This window comes from Globicephala melas, chromosome 11, assembly GCF_963455315.2.
Source record: "Globicephala melas chromosome 11, mGloMel1.2, whole genome shotgun sequence".
In the NCBI taxonomy this organism is placed as follows: domain Eukaryota; kingdom Metazoa; phylum Chordata; class Mammalia; order Artiodactyla; family Delphinidae; genus Globicephala; species Globicephala melas.
This window is the reverse complement of record NC_083324.2, coordinates 1,880,429-1,902,900: the sequence shown is the minus strand read 5'-3', so window position 1 is coordinate 1,902,900 and position 22,472 is coordinate 1,880,429. Positions and strand designations below refer to the sequence as shown.

Here is a 22,472-nt window from a genome sequence, read left to right as displayed (position 1 = left end):
ATTACTTCATGGGGACAGAGTTCCTGTTTGGGGTGATGGAAACGTTTTGGAAATAGATAGTGTTGATGGCTGCACAACACTGTAATTAATGCCACTGAATGGCACACTTGAAAATGGCGAGTTATATATATTTTCCCCCACCAAAACAAACAAATAACCAAAATCAAATGAACAAAAAACCTTCAGTGGCTCCACAGCTTTTTAGAACTCAAAGTGCATGCATCCTGGCTGGTGGGCAGGGCCCTTCTCTGCCTTTTCAGGCTCCTCAGCTGGTCCTGGCCGACACCCAGTCCTTCTGGCCCAGCTCAACTGGGCCTTCTCCAATTCCCGGTTTGAGTGTCTCACCCAGTCCAGTGAGTAACTGGCCAATCCTGAACCACCTACTGCCCCACCCTGCCCCCTCCTAGGCCTCAACTCTGAGTCATCTGGGCTCGCACAGGGGCTGTCTGCTCAGTAATCTTAAGGACCCAGAGAGGAAGGAGAGAGAGCAAAGGTAGGGGCTGGCCAAGGTCATGGCTTAGGACACAGTGTGTGCTCCAGGAGAAAGGCCACAGGACTTGGCATCCGAAGACAGAGGTTCCAGGTCCCCTCTGCCACCAGCTAATAGGGTGATGGTGGACCACCCACTGCCCCTCTCTGGACTTGCTTTCTCTTCTGTAAAATGAGAGGGTTGGACTGGGATCTCCAAGAGTGCTTTCAGTTCCAGGCTTTGGGGAATAAACTTGGGCACAGAGTACAGCAAGATAAAAGCAACCCTTTTTCTTTTTTTAATTTGGCTGCGCCGGATCTTAGTTGCAGCATGCGGGCTCTAGTTCCCTGAGCAGGGATTGAACCCGAGCCCACTGCATTGGAAGCGTGGAGTCTTAGCTGCTGGACCACCAGGGAAGTACCAGAAGCAACCTTCTTCAAAGGAGAAAGCTTTCCTGAAATTTTCAATTGATGATTTTCTTCTCATCAGAGCACCTGGGGCAGCCTTTAAGGTTTCTTGAGAGAGAAATGAAAAAAATTTAATGTGTCCAAGTTAAGAGTTTTGAGGCTGTTACACAATAATTTCAGTTATGCAATAATTTCAGTCCATTACAATATTAGGATTTTCATAAAAGAAATTTTCCAGAGGAAATAGCAGTTATTCTTTCTACTCTTAGCCTACAAATGTAACCCTAAGATGTTGAGTAGAATCTGGATATTAGTAATGCATCATTGAAGGTAGAAGCAACTAAGAGGAGGCAGTAAAACAGGTGTGGCAGTGGAATACTATACATCGGTGATTCAGAACTCAGCACAACTTCCTACCACAACACAGATGAGTCTCCCAACCATAGACGCTGTACCACTCCCCTCTGTGAAGCGTTCAGAAATGGGTGAAATTAATTGACCATGCTTTTCCTGATTCCACAGCATTCCAGCATGAGTTAACTTTGGTTTTAAAAATAAAATATGGAACAACTGGAAAAATATTTAAGATAAGATTTTATTTAACTCATCAATTTCACTTCTGGGTATTTATCCTAATGAAATATTCAGTGATGTGTACAACTATTAGTTATATGCATATTCACTGAAGGATTGTTGTTACAGACTGAATGTTTATGTCCCCCCAAAATCTGTATTGAAACTCTAATCCTCAGTGTGATAGTATTGGGAGGTGGGACCTTTGGAAGGTAATTAGCTCATAAGGGTGGACACCTCATGAGGGGGATTAGTGCCCTTCTAAGAAGAGGTCAGAGAGCGAGCATGCTCCTTTTCTGCCATGTGAGGATACAATGAGGGGACAGCTGTCTGCAAACCAGGAAGCGGACCCTCACTAGATACCAGCTCTGCCAACACCTTGATCTTAGACTTCCCAGCCTCCAGAACTGTGAGAAATAAATGTCTGCTGTTTAAGCCAGCCAGATAATTTGTTATAGCAGCCCAGATAAGACTAAGATAATTGTTTATAATACTGAAAAAGAAACAACCTAAATGTCTTAAGGAATTGGTTTTATATGTATAATACATATATGTATTGATATAATAGCATACATATAAACATATGGCAGTATATACATATGCCATTATATCAATATATCAATTCATATGCCAGAGATATATCACATATATAAGTAAATATAATATAAATTACATGTAAATATAATTGTATTATATTGATATATATTTACTTGACAGATGTCAGTGTATCAATACAGTGGAATGCTATACAGTCATTTAAACTTTCGGAGAAGAATATTTAATCACTTAATAATAGTAACTAACATTTACTGGACTCCAATCAAGCATATATATTATCTCATTTAATCCTTACACTATAACTCACTGTGATAAAATACTTGTATTTATAGATGAGAATACTAACACATAGGGAGTGAAGTAACTTGCTCAAGAAAACCTAGTTAAAAAGTGACAAGCCCAGAAACATATCCACTAATTTCTGCTTAAGTAAAAAATCAGGTATGTAACAATATGTGCAGTATTATCCCATTTTTATTGCTGTAATTTTTTGTTTTAATTTTTTCAAAATATGTGTCTGTGCACATATGTAAGACATAACAACATATACATACATACACAACACACACATAACCTCTACAAAATGCAGTGGTGGGATTATGAGAAATTATGCTTCTCCTCCTTTTGATTGACGTGTGTTGAGTGGGTCTGTCTATGAAATATGGTGCAGGGTCTTACCGATTACCAGCCCCTGGGGACTGCCCTATCCAGGGTGAGTCAACATAACACAATACACGGGGGTTGCTGTTTGCATGTTCCTAAGACCTACAGCAGGGCCAGAGGTGCACCTGTCATCCCTAGGACCAACGTGCCAGGGGTTGCTCATTTGCATGGAGCCTATCAGATCAGAGGGCCACGCCCCACTCTGGAGTTCAGGATCCCTGAGCATGGTGGCATCTATACCCAGCACAGCAGGGCGGCATGCTGTCCTCCACACTCCAACTCTCGAAGTGGGGGGAGTCTCTGGCTGCAGGCTCTGGCCCTCCCTCCGGTGGGGGAGCCCTTGTCCTGGATCCAACCCACAGTGAGCAAAGGCCTAGACAGCTGCAAGGAGGGGCCACCCTAACATGATACCACCTAGAAGTTACGGTACCAGGTATGGCCTCTGACCCTACCTCACAGAAATCTGCCACGTGTGCTGTTGTTCAATAGGATGCTTGGGTAGATTAGATACTCGTATCAATATATTGGACAATTTTTGTTAGGTTGAATAATTTTACAATAAATACAAGTCATTTAAAAAGGCTGCCCAAGTTACCACATCACTCTATTAGAGCAAGTGGTGCGACTATAACTCAATTCACTAAATAGCTTTGACAACGTCTATTGTCTAAAGTTTTTTTAATGAAGCATTTTTTCACAAAAACATAATCTGGGGGGAGGGGCAACATAGGGATGGGGGGAGTGGGAGGTACAAACTATTGGGTGTAAGATAGGCTCAAGGACGTATTGTACAACATCTTGTAATAACTATAAATACAAAGTAACCTTTAAAATTGTATTAAAAATTTTTTTAAATAAAAAAATTGCAAATATGTTTTAAACATTTTGGAAGCATTCATTCATTTAACAAATATTTGGGAGCTGGCCACAAGGAGAAGACACAAGATTCATAAGTTGTGCGTTTATGGTGTGCACATGGAATCCCATTTTCCTCTGCACCCCTGACAAGGAAGCCCCTAGATTCTCTGCGTCTGTGTCTCTGGGGTGCAGGCGCCCTGCCCTCCCTCTGGCTCTTCTCTGACTCACTCTTATGGCTGCTTGAGGCCAACGGGAGCACTCCCCTCCCTGGGCTAACTTGTAATATTCTGATATCCATGATATCTTATATTTATTGGGTGCTCCGTGTGTGTCAAGCACTTTGTCTTCCTCAGCTCTTACCCCTCCCAACAGCACAGCGAGATGCTCTTCTCACTTTAATGCTGAAAGGCACTCATACACAGAGAGGTCGGGTATCACCCCAGGCAGACCGGCCCCAGAGCCTGCACCCAGTCTCAAGCCCTTAGCTCGATGCCATGTCCACCCCCAAAGCATGTATACAGCCCATCCTGGCTGGCCTGGAAAGTTCTCAAGGGAGAAATCCATCTAGGCGTTCCCGAATAGCCCCAGACACTACAGTGGCCAAGACTTATTGTTTCAAAATCCAGTTTTTCTCTAGCACTGTTGGTGAGAATGTAAATTGATACAGCCACTATGGAGAACAGTATGGAGGTTCCTTAAAAAACTAAAAATAGAACTACCATGCGACCCAGCAATCTCACTACTGGGCATATACCCTGAGAAAACCATAATTCAAAAAGAGTCATGTACCAAAATGTTCACTGCAGCTCAATTTACAATAGCCAGGACATGGAAGCAACCTAAGTGTCCATGAACAGATGAATGGATAAAAAAAATGTGGCACATATATACAATGGAATATTACTCAGCCATAAAAAGAAACGAAATTGAGTTATTTGTAGTGAGGTGGATGGACCTAGAGCCTGTCATACAGAGTGAAGTAAGTCAGAAAGAGAAAAACAAATACTGTATGCTAACACATATATATGGAATCTAAGAAAAAAAAAAGGTCATGACGAACCTAGGGGCAAGACGGGAATAAAGACGCAGACCTACTAGAGAACAGACTTGAAGATACAGGGAGGGGGTAAGGGTAAGCTGGGACAAAGTGAGAGAGTGGCATGGACATATATACACTACCAAATGTAAAATAGCTAGTGGGAAGCAGCCACATAGCACAGGGAGATCAGCTCGGTGCTTTGTGACCGCCTGGAGGGGTGGGATAGGGAGGGTGGGAGGGAGGAAGACGCAAGAGGGAAGAGATATGGGAACATATGTATAACTGATTCACTTTGTTATAAAGCAGAAACTAAGACACCATTGTAAAGCAATTATACTCCAATAAAGATATTAAAAAAAAAATCCAGGTTTTCTCTGCAATCCAGACCCTTCCTTTTCTTTCAGCCCAGCTGCCTCTGCTAGGCCCTCACTGTCACCAGCCTGCACACAACCACCACTCACTCAAGTGGAGTCATATTTAAGCCCCTCCACAGGCTCCATACTGACCCGGGGACAGAGTCCAGCCTGTTGTGTGGCAAGCAAGGTTCTCAGTGACCCAGCCCCAGCCAGCCTTCCCAGCTCCATCGCCCACCTCCATCCTGCCACCAAGCTGATCTCACCACGCTGGACCCCTCCTGAGGCTCCACCTGCAAAGGCACTTCCTGCCCTCCTCCAGAGAGACCCACTGGGCCAGAGGAGCCGGGCGTAGTCAGAGGGACTGCTGTAAAGGACAAACTAAAATACAGTGTGTAAATGGTAAGACCATCCCGAGAGAATGAGGGAAGACTGCTCGGAGGAGGAGATATTTCGCCTGTGTCTTGAAGAATGAGAAGGTATTCACTGGGCTGAGAAAAGCAGGGAGGGAATCCCGTAGTTAATGGCTGCGAAAGGGCCTTTGTAAACTGTAACGAGATCTGTGCTCTACAAACATTACTTTATTCACGGACACAGCCCGAGGACCAGGCTTTGGAGTCAGTTCAGAGCTGGGATCCAGTCCTGGCTCTACCCACTCAGCTCCGAGCTTGTTTACGCAGCTGTAAAGAGGAGGTGGGAGCGGGGAGAGGGGAGAGACGGGACCCCTAAATGAGGTATGGGGATGCCTAGAGCAGGTAACATCGTTTCTGGTTTTTTTCTACCACAAACCAGACAGCAGAGGGTTCTAGGCACACATGGGGCTGCTGTGTCATCCCTTGACCCTCTAGATCTATTATTAGCCTCGTTTTACACTCAAATATGAAATCATTAATGACGCTGTGCCAGTATTTCTCTAGATTACTGATATATTTTATAAAAGACATAATGGGTAATGCCGGGCAGTCCAGTGGTTAGGACTCTGCACTTCCCCTGCCGAGGGCCTGGGTTCAATCCCTGATTGTGGAACTAGGATCCTGCAAGCCGCATGGCGCAACCCCAAAAAAAAAAAAAAAAAAAAAAAAAACCACATAATACATTCAAAACCTAGGGCGTTACTCTTGGGAATTTGTTGAAAGTAATTAAATTAACAACTAGAAAAAGGCATGTGCACAAAGATGTTTCACTAAAAAGTGAAAAGTCGAGTAGCCAAGAGAAGAATAATTTCCATTAACTTATGGGCTATCTCTGGATGCGATATTGTGCAGCCATTAACAATTATAATTTTGAGGACTGTAATGCATGAGAAATGCTTACGTCTTAAGTGAAGAAACAGAACACGAAAGTACATAGACATTATGCTTATCAGGGAACCCAGAAGCTATAAAAGCAAAGATTCTCATATTTGACTACTTGAAATTTTAAGTTTTATGACAAAAAAACACTTAAAAAGTTAGAAGACAAAGGATAGATCAGGGAAAAAATGATAATATCTACAACAAAGGTTAACATCTTTAGTAAACAAAGAATTGCTAGAAATCAAAATCCAATAGAAAAATAGGTAAATGATCTGTACAGACAATTCATAAAGGAGGAAATCCAAGAAGCACGAGCTCGGCAGTCGGCGAAATGCAAACTCAGGCAATAATGAGATACTCATTTTCATCTGTGGAATTGGCAAAAACTGAAAAGAATGAGAACACCCAGTGCTTGCAAAGATTCAGGGAAAAAGACATTCCTGTTCATTGCTGGTAGGAATGTGGCCAGCTATGACCTCTTTGGAAAGTAACGGTTCTCTCAAAATTACACTCGGCAGCATAAAGGAAGAAACTTCCTATATGAGCCACGAGGTGGATGAATGTCCAGGTCGTAGGGCCAAGTGAAAGAACCAAACCTGGGCAGCTACACACTGAGTGATCCCAGGTACATGAAGTCCCAGGAAATGGGAAACTGCATGGGCAGTGGGGGAAAGGCTCTCCTGCGAAGGTGCAAGGACCTTGCGGGGTACAAAGTTGTGTATCTGGGCTATGTTGGTGGTGATACTGGTGAATACGCTTATCAAAACTCACTGACTCATACACTGAAAAGGGGAGCATTTTGGGCTTCCCTGGTGGCGCAGTGGTTGAGAGTCCGCCTGCCGATGCAGGGAACACGGGTTCGTGCCCCAGTTCCAGAGGACCCCGCATGCTGCCGAGTGGCTGGGCTCGTGCGCCATGGCCGTTGAGCCTGCGCATCCAGAGTCTGTGCGTCCGGAGCCTGTGCTCCGCAACGGGAGAGGCCACGGCAGTGAGAGGCTCGCGTACCGCAAAAAAAAAAAAAAAAAGGGGGAGCATTTTATTGCATGAACATGGTATCTGCAAAAAGTTGATTAAAAAATTTAAAAATACAAATAAATATGTATTCTGACCTTGCAAATCCCATTTTGGAGAATCAGGCTCGCAGATATAAAAGTACCAGTATATCTTTTTTTTTTTTAAGTCTTTATTGAATTTGTTAAAATATTGCTGCTGTTTTATGTTTTGATTTTTTGGCTGCAAGGCATGTGGGATCTTAGCTCCCCAACCAGGGATTGAACCGGCACCCCCTGCACTGGGAGGTGACATCTTAACCACTGGACCGCCAGGGAAGTCCCAATGTACCAGTATAGAAGAATATACGTAGATGGATGTTTTATTGCAGTACTGTTTTTAGAGGCAAAAAAACTGGAACTGATAGGAATGTTTATCATCAGGAAAATATAATATATTACAATAGATCCTTAATGTAAAATATTATAAACCCACTTCAAAGAATAAGTTAAATTAGTATCTGTCGGCCTTGAGGAATATGCACGCTATGGTTAAAAAAAAAAAAGTGAGGTGTCAAGAAATGTGCATAGTATTCCATTTTTGTAAAAAAAAAGTGTATATTTTTTGATATATCGTTTATATCTGAAAGATAGAGGAAAAAATATGGATTGAGCACTTCAGGCTGTTAATATTTATTTATTACTTCAGGGGATGGAATTAGAGTAGGGTGTGGGGTAGACATAATTTTTCTTTCACAAAATTTTGAATGATTTCAATTGTAAAAAATAAGCATGAATTACCTTTGTAATTCTTTCAAGTCTTAAAGAAAATTGCAGAAAAAATTGATAATGAGTATAAGGAATCATTAAATGTTTTATAATATAAAATAGGATAAAAATATTAAATTGAATTCATGCTTTAATTACAACTGGAAAAATGAAATATGCATGTGGATAAGGACTGGTAAGGAGAACTCAAAACAGGTTTTTAGAGTTTTGTACAGTGTAGGAGTAGGTATTCTTTTTCTTTAAACCTGTGAATGCTTCCGGGCAATAACCAAAATAGTTCTATTATGTAAAATGTGCAAAATATGGACGCAGTGAACAAAGTATAGATAGAAAATGCAAAACCTGAAGTGGTTCAGTAAAGATGGCAGGCTTATGAATAATTGTTTTCCATTTCCCCAAACTTTATGTAATATTACAGCATCTTAGGATAAAAAGTAACTCCTCCCCTCTGAGAAGCTAGGTACTCTTTTCTGGAATCAGTGACATTAGGAGAAAAGAAGAAACAAATGTTATCAGCTTTGTCAACTCAAACCCCTATACGGACAAGGACTAGAAAGAAGAAGGCTTGGATGGTTGAGGTTTCTAATTTCTATTTCCTTTACTGTTAAACTGCAAAAAATACAAATCAAGAGTAGGGGGGAAGCCATTCGCAGCAATGTGGATGGACCTAGAGATGATCATACACTAAGTGAAGTAAGCAGACAGAGAAAGACAAATAGCATATGATATCACCTATTTGTGGAACCTAAAAAATAATAATACAAAGGAACTTATATACAAAACAGAAATAGACCCACAGACATAGAAAACAAATTTTTGCTACCAAAGGGGAAAGCTGGGAGAGGGATAAATTAGGAGTTTGGGATTAACATATACACACTACTATATATACATTAGATAACCAACAAAGACCTTCTGTACAGCACAGTGAACTCTACTCAATATTTTGTAATAACCTATAACGGAGAAGCTGAAAAAATAGATATATATGTACGTATAACTGAATCACTTTGCTGTATACCTGTATAGCTGTATATCAACTATACTTCAATAAAAATTAATTAATTAAAAAAAAGAGTAGAGGGAAAAACTTTTAACTTGTGTTTTCCCAGTTGCCAGAGGCTCCATGTTCTTTTTCCAATTATAAAAAGTCTCTGTTTTAAATTCTAGCTGATCGGGTCGTCCCTGAAACACATTACCTCAAGCTGCTGACCTTTGGAAAGCAAATCAGAGACCATGTGGAGATGTGATCCGGCTCCAGCTTCAGTGAGGGTGATTCACCCCCGGTTCCAGCCCCGCCCTGGGCAGGGGGGGTGCTGGGTCCGACACATGGAGGGGACACCGGAGCAGGTCTCAAGCTGATGTTCCAGGAAGGAGGCCCGGGACTTCCCTGGCAATCTCCGCCAAGCTCGCGGAGGATGTTTGTGCCATGTCTAAACACGGACTGCAGATTGAACGTGACCCAAGCAGGTCACTTTCCCTGCAGTTTTAAAAGCAAACTCAATCCAAGACTTGATATGGTTCAAATCAGCTGGATCAGGGGGCCTCCTGGGTTGAGAGAGGCTCCAGCCACCTCTAATTTGGTTTTAGAATATGAAGAAATATCAAATTGGTATTCAAAATCGTGATATATTTTAAATATTTAGATAATTAACACTTTCAACACATTTGCATTTGTAATAGTGCTATCCTAAAGATGACTACAGAATTATATATACATATATATGGCTGGAGATACATATATTTCCTTTTTGGAATGTATAGATATATTTTAAAGTCAGGAAAAAGGATAAGTTTATTTTATTTTTTTGCTTTTTGTTTTTGGCTGTGCCATGCAGCTTGCTTTAAAGCAACAGCTCCAACTGTTTATTTGAAAAAGTACAGTAAATACACAGGGAAATTTTTACACATATTGTGTAATAGTCTCTCACTATATATCTGCTCATGGTATACCACAGGTGCACTGGTTTGATAAAGGAAGACAAATTCAGGGTAATACGATAAAACAAAATACATTTTTTTTTTAATCCTTCTTTTCACGAAGGTCCTTGTATGGAGATGGAGCTCTTGGAGAATGCGCAACCTGGACACCTGCCCAGGGCAGGCCCTGCTAGGAGACAGCAAGAGCTGCAGGGGGTGGAGCCTGTGACTCGGCATCAAAGGACTCAGGTTGGAATTGCAGCGCTGCTCTTTCTTGTGTGACTCTGAGCCTATATCCTCCACAGCGAGATGGAGATAGTCGTAAAGCCTGCACAGGCTTGTGGGGAAGGTAAACTGAGATCATGCGCAGAATGGCTTAGCACAAGATTTAGCACAAAAGTTGCTCAAATGTTTACTTCCTTGGACCGTCTCTCTCTAGCTGGACGTGAGGATTACGTGGGATGATATATGTGAAAACAAATGTTGGTTATAATTAGAAATGGGCAACAGGGACCCGGAATCTGTGTCAAGGCAGCATGTCTGTGTGTAAGACGGTGGTGGCAGGAGCTTTTGCACGGCCTCTCCACTTCCAGCACAGGGATGCTAGCCCTCAAATGCTAGGATATTTTTTTAGCTTCCTTCTGACCTTCTGGCAGTTCCCAGATCTAGCGAGCTTCTTAGAATGCTTCTGGAAATGCAGAGGAGCACAGGAAAGGGGCAGGCCTATGGGCAAGGAGCTACAGGTCGCAGCTCCTGACACTCAAGCAATACTTCTGGGCTGCACCCAGAGGCTCAGCAAGGCCTGGCCTGCGCCCTCTGACCTTCCCTCCCTTCTTTTATACTCCAGCCACCCTGGCCTTTCTTCTGTCAAGAAGAAACACGTCAAGCTGAGTCTTAGTCAAGGTGTATTCCTGCTCCTTCCTTTGCCCTTGGTTCCCTCCTCCTAGAACATTCTGACCCAGATCTCCACAGCCTGGCTCCCCCTCATCATCTAAGTCTCAGCTAAGCTACCTGCTGCAAGGAAGGCCTCTCCTGACCCCCATAGCTAAAGCATCCACCCCTCAACCCCTGCTCACTCTCTGTCCTATCGTGCTATTTTATTTTCTTTACAGCACTTGTCATCATCTGAAATTGTCTTATCTGTGTATAGGTTACTTGATACCCCACAGAAGCAAGAGCTCGCCTAATGTGTCCAAACTGAATCCCCAGCATCTGCACATTCAAGAAATACTTGTTAAATGAATGAACGAGTGAAGTCCTTCATGGCATCTTCATAGCCGAATGGATAGCTTCCTCCTGGGTGATCCATTGCAGTTTATTTACTCCTGTATGCAGTACTCTTCCTGGTTGTGGTGGTTCAGTACATCAGTGGTCTCCAATGAACATCAGCCCCTTTGTGGTCCCTCAAGTGTAAATTCCGGGATTGGCCACGTGACTTGCTTTGGCCAATGGTACGGTAGCAAGTGTGCTGGGCACAGAGCCTTGGTAAGTACTTGAATGCTGGGGTCTGTCCTCTTGGGACACTGTCTCTTAAGGTTTTGAGTTACTCTGTAAAGAGGTCCAGCTACCATGATGAAGAGAAGAGACCACACAGAGGGACAAGTGAGCCCAGCCAGCCCCCTTTTCCAGCCATTCCAGCTGAAGCCCTAGAAATGTGAGAGAAGACGCTCTCTTCACTCACCTTCCACCACAGGAGATACCAGGTAGGGCGGAAGAACCACCCAGCTGAGCCCAGCCCAGAGGGCAGAGCCAGGAGAAATATGAAATCACTTTAAAAATAAGTTTGATTTGCTTACTTCAGCAGTAAGTAGCTGAAACACCAGCTTACCTTCCATTATGAATGGTCATGTGTGAGTCTATGACCCAGAGCCCAAGGCAAAGAGCTGCAACATAGTTCCCTTTGTCTTTCGCACTTTGCCCAGCATTCCACACAAATTAGAGTCAATAGTTCATTCAGAAGTTTATTGAACTTCTCTCCAAGCTAGTCTCTGTGCTACTTGTGTGTGTGATGGAGAGGGTGCCAGTCATTTTCTCCGTGATCTTTAAGGTCATCCCAGAGGTGTCAGTAGGGCCGTTTCCCGGCTTGTCCTTGGTCACAGAGCTTGTGAAGGTGTTCCCTGGGTGGGGACAGTTGGACTGAGGAAGGACATGAGGCTCAGGCAGGAGGAAATTCCTGGCTGTGTTAACTGAGTATGGAATGTGCTGGAGGGGCACCTCGCTCGTGCACCTCTGCCAGCTCGGGGGGGTGCCACAGGGGAGGCTTCCTGGCCTGGAAGGTTTTTGCAGAAGTCCTCTGTGCCTTCTCTGCAGCCCTATCTCCATTCCTCCACCCCTCTGGCTCCATCTCCCTCACAGACTTGTTTTTCTTTATCTGAGTCCCTAAACGTCCTCATCCCTGTAATGCAGAGGCGATATCTGCTTGCAGGGCAGTTCTCGGGCAGGGCCACATGGGGTGGGGTGGGGTGGGGTGGGTGACCATGGCTGGCACATTGTCAGGCACCTTAAAACAGGCCCTAAGTAAATGGTGTCTGAGTCATTTCCTGGGGAACCCCCGCCTTGCTCACAGCTGGGTCCAGCCAATGGGAGATACCAGTGGGGCTGGGCAGGCAGGAGGAGGGAGAAACCAGGGTTCTTCTCCCCTTCTCCCTGGCAGGGGGTGGGGTGGGAGCTGACCCTCCTCTGTCGTGCTGGCACCTGCCGACAGCTCTCCCTCTGTGCCCCAGTGCCCAGCAGGCAGCCCCACACCTGAGTCAGCCTCTGGGCTCAGGCAACACCACCCCTTGTCCTGGGGCAGCAGAGGTCTCCCCGTTGCTGCTGCTGGTTTCTGGGTTCCCTGCCTCCTGCATGGCTTCCCAGCTCTTCAATCACCTGGGAGACCAACTCCTTGTATTAAATTCTGTCAGTTCGAAATACCTACAGTGGTTTCAGTTTTCCTGGCTGGACCCTGGCTGGTACACATGGTAAGTATTCAGATCAAGTATGCAGTAAAGGGATAACTCAGCAGGCTTGGGTAGCCCAAACCCCGCACATTCCATGGAAAGCACTGCCCTTGACTGGCTCCTGGGAGCTAACCTATAGACTCTTGGAATATCCCGCCTGGTAAGAGTGCCTTTGTGTACCTGGAGTCTGGGGCCACGCCAGACAGCTAATGCTAACAATGCGATTTATGGTGAATGCTTATTTTTATTTTCCTGGGACCTTGGGCCACACTGTTTTAGTTCGACGTGGTTGGGGGGTTGGTAGTAGAGACCGAATACCTGTGGTCAGTCATGGGGTTGCTCCCTGCCTACGAGACTGGCCCTCCAAAAAATCCCCGAACTCTGAGGCTCAGATGAGCTTCCCTGGTTGGCCACATTTTGTGCACATTGTCACACATGGTCGCTGGGAAAACTAAGTGCTGTCTGCAGGTCTCCTCTGGGTGAGGACAGCCAGACGCTCTCACTTGGTCACTCCTGGACCCTGCTCTGTACATTTTTTCCTTTGCTGATTTTACAAATTAATTAATTTATTTATTTATTCCTGGCTGCATTGGGTCTTCGTCGCTGCGCGCGGGCTTTCTCTACTTGCGGCGAGTGGGGGTTACTTTTCATTGCGGTGCACAGGCTTCTTGCTGCAGTGGCTTCTCTTGCTGCGGAGCATGGGCTCTAGGCGTGCTCCATACGTCAACAGGCATCTACTGAACTCTTCGACTAAGTGACCACTCGCTAGCCAGGGAGTGACCAGAGTGGGTTCGTGTGGGTGAGGCCACTCTAGCTGCAGAGTGAGGGAGGACCAGGAGTGAAACAGGGCGACTGCAGAAGCCCAGAGAGACAGGCTGGCGTGTGGTCCGGGGGGGCTCAGTAGTTGCGGTGCACAGGCTTAATTGCTCTGCCGCACATGGGATCTTCCTGGACCAGGGCTCGAACCCGTGTCCCCTGCATTGACAGGCGGATTCTTAACCACTATGGCGCCACTTCCGAAGTCCCTCCTTTGCTGATTTTAATCTCTATTCTTCTGCTATAATGAACTGTAACCACAAGTTTAACATTTTTTCTGAGTTGTATGAGTCCTCCTAGCAAATCACTGAAGCTGAGGGTGGTCCTGGAGACCCCCAACACGCTAATTAAACAGGAAACTTTGCTCTTCCCAGAGACAAAATGTCTAGGGTCCCCAGAACTTAAGTAACTTAACTGAACTGGATGCAGGTTCCACTAGACTCCAAAGGCCTGGACCCCGTCACCACACACCATGTACTGCCTCTGGCAAGGACGGAGCAGGGGGTGAGGAATGTGGAAGCAGGAAGGCCACCTGACTGAGGAGCTGAAATAGGGACGGCTGAGGCCCCTCCTGACTCCAACGACTCATAAATCCATACGCCAATAGGCATCTGTTGAACTCTTCGACTAAGCAACAATTTGCTAGCCAGGGAGTGACTGGAGAAGGTTCGTGTAGGTGAGGCCACTGGAGCTGCAAAGTGAGGGAGGACCAGGAGGGAACCAGGGCGGAGGCGACTGCAGAAGCCCAGAGAGACAGGCTGGCGCGTGGACCGGGGGTGGCAGTGGGGAGAGAGAGGCTGGGTGGATTCAAGCCACCAAGGGAAATGGCTGTTGGGCCTCTCCACTGGGAATCCCCCCACTTCCCCAAACCGGTGGCGTCCCGGCTTCAGCACTGTGGTAGGTGATACAGGATAATTAGAGTGAGAAACACAGCATCCTCTGGTCCCTTCCTTCCCCTTGCTTCACCCACCCCAGCAAATCATATCACGTCTACTTCTGAAATCGATCTGCAAGGGCCTTCTTTTCTCTCTCTCCACCTCCACCACCAAAGTCCAGACTGGCGCCCCCTTTGCCTCTGCACCACCTGCTCCGTCCCGGGATGCCTGCCTGGCTACTTCCTTCTCATCCCTCTGGCTTCGTGCAAAATGTGGCTCCACAGAGAAGCTCTCCCTGCCCACCCAGGGAGAGGAGGCCACGCTGTCCTCTCCTACAGCCTCCTCTTTTGTTCTCGCTTACAACTTTTCTCACTTTCTCCGACAATCGCAGCTAGGACTTGTTGAGCACATACTGTGTGCCAGACACTGCTTGAAGCATGTTACTTCATGTTAGTTCACTTGGTCCTCATTTACCCAATTCCATTTTAAATTAACTTTACAACTAAGGAGACAAGTTTAAAACTATTGCCTCAACAAGCCTGCGGGCACGAGGAGGGCAGGGAGCCTGCCTGTCCAGGTTATTGCTGATCCAGAAGCTGGGAACACAGCCTGGTCCATAAGCAGGAACTCTGGATGCATTTGCTGGAGAGACAGAGAAGCATGCGGATGGACTGGATGTGGAGACGGGGGAAGGAAGGTGTTGAGGATGGATCTCGGTCTCTGGGTGAGGCAACGGGGTGGTACCGTTGACAGAGGTACGGAGGTCTGCCGGGTGAGCCGCTGTGCAAACCCTGTGCAAAGCCCTCTCTGAACGTGGGCTGGACCTGATTACTTGATTCTACCAAGTAGGACATGACAAAAGTGATGTGATGTCACATCTGCAGTTAGATTACAAAAAATTCTGACTTCCAGCTCACTAGTAGACTCGCTCTATTGCCCTCCTGGTTTGCACACTCTAAGGAAGTGAGCCGACATGTGGAGAGGACCGCATGGCAAGGGGCCGAGGGCAGCGTCTGGCCCAAGCCATTGAACGACAGAGGCCCTCGGGCCAGTGGCACACAAGGAACTGAATCCTGCCAACAGTCATGCAATTTTGGAAGACCTTTCCCCAGCCTTCAGATGAGACCCCAGCCCCTGTGCAGCCTCGTGAGAGAGCCTGAAGCAGAGGACCCGGCTGAGCTGGGCCCAGATTCCTAGCCGCACAAACTGTGAGATAAGAAATGGATGGTTTTTTATTTTTTATTGTGGTGAAAAGCACGTAGCATAAAATTTACCATCTTAGCCATTTGAAGTGTCCTGTTCCGTACTGTTAACGACATGCATGTCGCCCCAGGGCTGAACTTGCTGGGGGTTGCCAAGTCACGGGCCCTTTACAAGCTGCACCAGGGTCACCCTCCAGGGGAATGCCAGTACCAGGTCCCTGCACATGAAATGTGTCCCCGCCTTAGTCACACAGTGTGACTTGTGTACACGCCACGATACCGTGCGTGCGTCTTTTAGCTGTTCATGCAAAGGCAGACTTGCTCTGGGGCCTTTCTGACTACAAAATCCGCAGAACCACGTACAACCCAAGGCTGGTGGGCCCCGAGGGGTGGGTGTAGGGCTCGGAGGGCTCATCACAGGCACTCCCTGTTGGTTTATCGAGCTGTCGCTATTCTGTCACTGTCCTCCAGTCTGCTGGCAGGTGGAGATGTGCTCAACCCTTTCTATTTACTGTCACCAGCTCCTGGTGAGTCACTAATAAACGATCCGGCCCTGCCACCCCTCCTGGAGGGTGAGAGCCTGCAGAGGACTGCTTCTCCTCCTACTTTGCAGCGACAGGAAAACTGTCTCTGGGGAACCTTGAAGCTTTGTGGCAGGCCTCTCAGGCTTACAGCCACACAGCCAGAGAAGAGCAGGATGGGTGTTAATTTTGTTGCTTGGGAACCGAGAAGCCACAAGAAGCTGAGCTGCCTGACACTCCCAGGCCGGGGCTCTTTCATCACACAAAAAGAACACCATGCATTTGCGTGCGGACACTGATTTGACTGCAGATGTTATGTTTTTCTCCTCAGTCAACCAGCAGTGATCAACATGAAGGAATGTCTCATTGCAGAAAACGAATAAACGTGGGATCGCTCAGAGCAGGGCTGGAGTCTGGGCTCTGTCATTCATTCATCCCACTGCTATTTACTGACCACTTATTATGTGCCACATGTCAGGAATATGCCAGACAAGGAGCTGCCTTAGCAGCTGAAGGTGGAGAGATGACAGTAAACAAGTGTGATGGTTAACTTTATGTGTCAACTTGACTGGGCCACGGGGCACCCAGATATCTGGTCAAACATTACCCTGGGTGTTTCTGTGAGGGTGTTTTTGGATGAGATTACGTTTAAACCACTACACTGAGTAAAGCCAACTGCCCTCCCCGACGTGGGTGGGCCTCACCCAAACAGCTGAGGGCCTGAGTAAAACAAACAAACAAAAAAACTGAATGAGAGGGAACTAAACCTGCCTAACGGCCTTTCAAACTAAGATATCAGCTTTTTTCCTGCCTTTGGACTCAAACTGAAACATCAGCTCTTCCTGAGTCTGAAGCCTGCCAGTCCTCAGACAGAAACCACTACTCAGCTCTCCTACTCTTCAGCCCTTTGGACTCGGACCACAACTTAATCATTGGCTCTCCTGGGGTGAGTCTGCTGACTCACCCTGCAGGTCTCGGGACCTGCCCACTCCCATAACTGCATGAGCCAATTCCTTACAGCAAATCTCAACCTCTCTGTCTCTCTGCCTCTATATATACACACACACAAACATACACATCCCATTATTTCTGTCTTTTTGGAGAATCTTGACTAATACGACAGGCCAACAAATGATCAATTCGGACAGTGATAAACTGCCATGAAGAAAGTAAAACAAGACCGTGGAAAAGAGAAGGGGTGGTACTTTAGCCACAGAAGTCAGGAACGCCTCTCTGAGCAGGTGGCCTTTCAGCTGACCACAGCAGGAGAGCAACAGGCACATAAAAGCTGTAGGGGACTGGCTGGGCAGAGGCCTTGCCCACAGGGCAGGGTCACAGAGAGCTGGAGGAACAGGAAGAATCCCAGAGAGGCTGGAGGGGACCATGGCAGGAGAGTGAGGCAGGATGCAGGGTGTTAGGGCCTCACAGGCCACGGGGAGGAGTCTGGATTTTATTCCCAGTGTGAGGGGAATCCTCTGGAAGCTTTTCTACTTTTTTGGGGGGGAGGACCGCACCTCACAGCATGCAGGATCTTAGTTCCCTGACCAGGGATTGAACCCATGCCCCCCACAGTGGAAGCACGGCGTCTTAACCATCGGACCACCAGGGAAGTCCTGGAAGCTTTTAAGAAGTTGTTAACCCTCTGGCTGCTTTGTGTCCCTAGCTTGCTGTGTGATCTTGAGCAAATGAATGTACCTCTCTGAGCTTCAGTTTCCTGGTGGTGTTGTGACGATCAAATGAGATAACGTAAGAGAATGAGTTAGCGTCCCATGTGGCGCAAAGAAGCGGCTGTGGAAATGTCAGTTTCTTTTGCTGGTTGTTCAACGGGGGCACTGATTGGTAAATGCTGACACTAGAACTAGCTGGGGAAGTAAAACTGACATGAACTTTCTGGAAACAGGGGCAAAATGTATACCAGAGATGTTTATCACAATGTCGTTTACCCGTGGAGAAACTGGAAACAGCTAAACGCCTGAGAGGAAGACGCTTTGGTGCATTAAAGCTAGAGGCGTGGGGACTTCCCTAGTGGTCCAGTGGTAAAGAATCCACCTTGCAATGCAGGAGACACAGGGTTGATCCCTGGTCAGGGAACTAAGATCCCACCTGCCGCAGGGCAACTAAGCCCATGCGCCACAACTACTGAGCTCGGGTGCCTCAACGAGAGAGCCTGCGTGCCACAAACTACAGAGCCCACGCGTTCTGGAACCCCTGCACCACAACTACAGAGCCCACGCGCCCTGAAGCCTGCACGCCACAACTAGAGAGGAGAAAACCCGCACGTCACAACTAGAGAGAACCCCACGCACCACAACTAAGACCCGATGCAGCCAAAAATAAATAAAATTTAAAAATAATAAATGCATCTTTAAAAAAAAAAACTTGTAGTCAGACAGACTTGGGTTCAAACTTTGGCTCTTCCGCTGCCTCCCCCGGGCAACTTTTGTCAAATCATCAAATTCTGTCAGCTTCAGTGAACTTGGAAAATGGAGACTGTGAGAATTAAATTAGAGAGCTTGTGCAGCCCATAAACACAGTACCTGGCACCTGTCAGAGACACTGGGGGAAATGCAAGTACCAAGGTTACCTTTATTTTTTTAATTTACTTATTTTTCATTTTATTTATTTTTGGCTGTGTTGGGTCTTCGTTGCTGTGCGCGGGCTTTCTCTAGTTGCGGTGAGGCGGGGACTACTCCTCGTTGCAGTGTGTGGGCTTCTCATTGCAGCGGCTTCTCTTGCTGTGGAGCACGGGCTCAAGGCGCACAGGCTTCAGTAGTTGTGGCATGCGGGCTCAGTAGTTGTGGCTCGCGGGCTCAGTAGCTGTGGCGCATGGGCTTAGTTGCTCCACAGCACGTGGGATCTTCCCAGACCAGGGCTCGAACCCGTGTCCCCTGCATTGGCAGGTGGATTCTTAACCACTGCGCCACCAGAAAAGCCTGATTTAATTCAATTCTAATTAAAATCCCATGGTTTGTCTATGGAACAAGCAGAGACAAGACATGCTCTGAGAATAAGATGGAAGGACTCGCCTTCCTAGATACTAACATCAATGCTTATCCTGACTATGATGATTAACGCAGTACGGAATTGACACAGGGATAGACAGACTGACAATGATACAGAATAGGAAGCCCAGAAACAGACCCACAGAGATGGCCCTTGATAGATAACATACAAACAGCATATAAATGGAAGTTTGATAGGGGGCAAAAATGGCCTTGCAAATCAGTGTGGAAAGAAAGGATTATTCAATAAAATGTGTTAGGCAATTGATTATCCAAATGGTAAAAAAATGAAATTGACTCCTTACCTCACACCACACACACAAAAAAAATTATGATGAAGTCAGAACTTAAATGTGAAAGGCAAATTTAAAATCTTTGGAAGATAACATAAAACTGTGCTGTTCGATACAGCTCAATATAAAAAAACCAAACAACTCAATCAAAATATGGGCAGAAGACCTAAATAGACATTTCTACAAAGAAGATACCCAGATGGCCAACAGGCACATGAAAAGATGTTCAACATTGCTAATCGTTAGAGAAATGCAAATCAAAACCACAGTGAGGTATCACCTCACACCAGTCAGAATGGCCATCATCAAAAAGTTTACAAATAATAAATGCTGCAGAGGATGTGGAGAAAAGGGAACTCTCCTACAGTGTGGGTGGGAATGTAAATTGGTGCAGCCACTATAGAGAACAGTATGCAGGTTCCTTTAAAAAAAAAAAAACTAAAAATAGAACTACCATATGATCCAGCAATACCCCTCCTGAGGGGTATATCAGGAAAAGACGAAAACTCTAATTCAAAAAGATACTTGTGGGTCTTCCCTGGTGGCGCAATGGTTAAGAATCCGCCTGACAATGCAGGGGACACGGGTTCAAGCCCTGGTCCAGGAAGATCCCACATGCAGAGCAACTAAGCCCGTGCACCACAACTAGTGAGCCTGCGCTCTACAGCCCGAGAGCCACAACTACTGAGCCCACACATCGCGACTACTGAAGCCCACAGGCCTACAGCCCGTGCTCCGCAGCAAGAGAAGCCACTGCAATGAGAAGCCCACTAGAATGGCTATAATCAAAAAGTCAATAAATGTTACTGAGGATGTGGAGAAATTGGAAACTTTAATACACTGCTAGTGGGAAAATAAAGTGGGGCAGATGCTTTGGAAACCAGGCAGTTTTGCAAAAAGTTAAACAGAGTTATCATATGACCAGCATTTCTACTCTTATATGCTCCAGAGAAATGAAAACATGTGTCACACAAAAGCTTGTACACAAGTATTCACAGCAGCATTATTCACAAGAGTCAAAAAGTGGAAACAGCCCAAGTGTCCATTAACTGATGAATGTTAAATAAACAAAATATGTGTGTGTATATATATATATTCATAAATGCAATATAATTCAGCAATAAAAGAGAATGAAATACTGATTGATGCTGTGACATGAACCTTGAAAACACTATGCTAAGTGAAAGAAGCAGACACACAAAAGGCCACATTGTATGACTCTATTTACATGAAATACCCAGAACAGGCAAATCCACAGAGACAGAAAGTAGATCAATGGCTGGGGCGGAGAGTGAGGGATGGTGAATGACTAGTAATGGAGACAGATTTCTTTGGGGTAATGAGAATGTTCTGGAAGTAGTGGTGATGCACGCTCAACTGTTTGAATATACTAAGAACCACTGAAGTGTACACTTATAAAAGGGTGAATTTTAAGATATGTGGATTATATCTCAATTTTTCAAAACGAGTAATGTTAACAAAAAAAATACCACAAGCAGGTTATTGATATTGGTACAACCTACTAATCTTATTCAGATTCCCTAATTTCTCCTGTACTTTCAGTATCCTGTGTTTCTACAAAGGACTCAGCAATTATCATGAAGAATGTATATTAAAGGGACCTCCCTGGTGGTCCAGTGGGTAAGACTCCACACTCCCAGGGCAGGGGGCCCCGGTTCCAAAATAAATAAATAATAACTAAAATTTTTTTTAAAAAAGGAATGAAGTACTGATACATGCTGTAATATGGATGAACCTTGCAAATATTTTTTTAAAAAAGAATGTATATTACAGTTTAAAAATAATAAAAACCCTACAGTTACGTATTAGCTTATACAGAAAACTGGACTCACAACCCACAATTCTCATTATAAAAATGAGGTATTATAAAAATTGCCCTTGGTATATAGTTCTATAGAATTAATATCATAATATAAAAGGATATTTATCTCAACACACTTTATCTGTACTTCACGGTCTTAACACAACAACGAAAAACTCTGGGGTTCTTTTCTGGCTTTTAACCATGAGGCATACTTATTTCACCTTAATTATGAACACTTTTACACCCTGCTTTTCCCCTTTAACGTCTCATTTTGTTTAAGAAGTTTGGACACTGCCTCCCAAGTCCTCAGAAATATCCCTTTAGAAGGGTGTGGAATGTTTCATCCGATGGATGCACCACAATCCCCTTAATCATCCCTTTACTGCTGGGCATTTAGGGTGTTTCCAATTATCTTGCTCCAAACTGCTGCAGTGAGCAACTTGATTTTCTTCCTTTGGATGATTTCCTCCGGATAAGGAAGGGGTGGGGTTACTGGTTAAAGATTTTGCACATCTTTCCGGCTCTTGACAATTTCACGTTGGCGCAAGACCCCCGCCCCCCCTCCCCCGCGGCCCCCGGGCCCCAGCTTCTGCAAAGCAGGACTGCAGAGGCGGGCGCCTGTGCGTCCGGGGTCCCGGCGCGTTGCGGTCCACGCCCCCCGCACCTTGGGCACCGCCCGCGCCCCGGCTCACCTGGACTCCTCCCCTCGGGCCAGGGGACTCCGTCTCGGTGTCACGCAAGTCCTCACCTTGGCCTCGGGGTGTCTTCCCAGGTCCTTGGAGGTAACCCTGGGCGACATCCGTCTCTCCTTCGCGTCCTTTCCCTCCCCCAGCGCCAGGCGGCGCATCCAGTAGGTGCTCGATAAATACCCACAGATTTCAAGAGCAAGTTAACGTTGCCGCGCCGACCTTTCACGCTAGTCAGATCCCTGGAAGTTAGCCAAGTACCAAGCAGTTCGCACCGGGAGCGGATGTGAGGGGGGTGGGCAGAGTTGAACTGTAGAAGCCCATTCACGCAACAATTGTCTGAGCACCTACTGTATGTGAACATCATCCACCGCAGGGAATAAAAGACAGTCAAAGCGGT

General features: G+C 45.9%; 1 protein-coding gene across 2 annotated transcripts in view; it reads right to left on the bottom strand.

The window, feature by feature from the left end:
- The window catches only part of CNBP (CCHC-type zinc finger nucleic acid binding protein), a 48,988-nt gene extending 26,638 nt beyond the window's left edge, over positions 1 to 22,350 (bottom strand). Inside the window, exon 1 of one of the 2 annotated variants that reach the window (XM_060307687.2) lies at positions 22,079 to 22,350. The gene's annotated coding sequence lies outside the window, so the exon portion shown is untranslated. The remainder of the gene's footprint in view (positions 1 to 22,078) is intronic. The other variant, XM_060307684.2, reaches the window with a different exon arrangement.
- Positions 22,351 to 22,472: the final 122 nt, after the last annotated feature.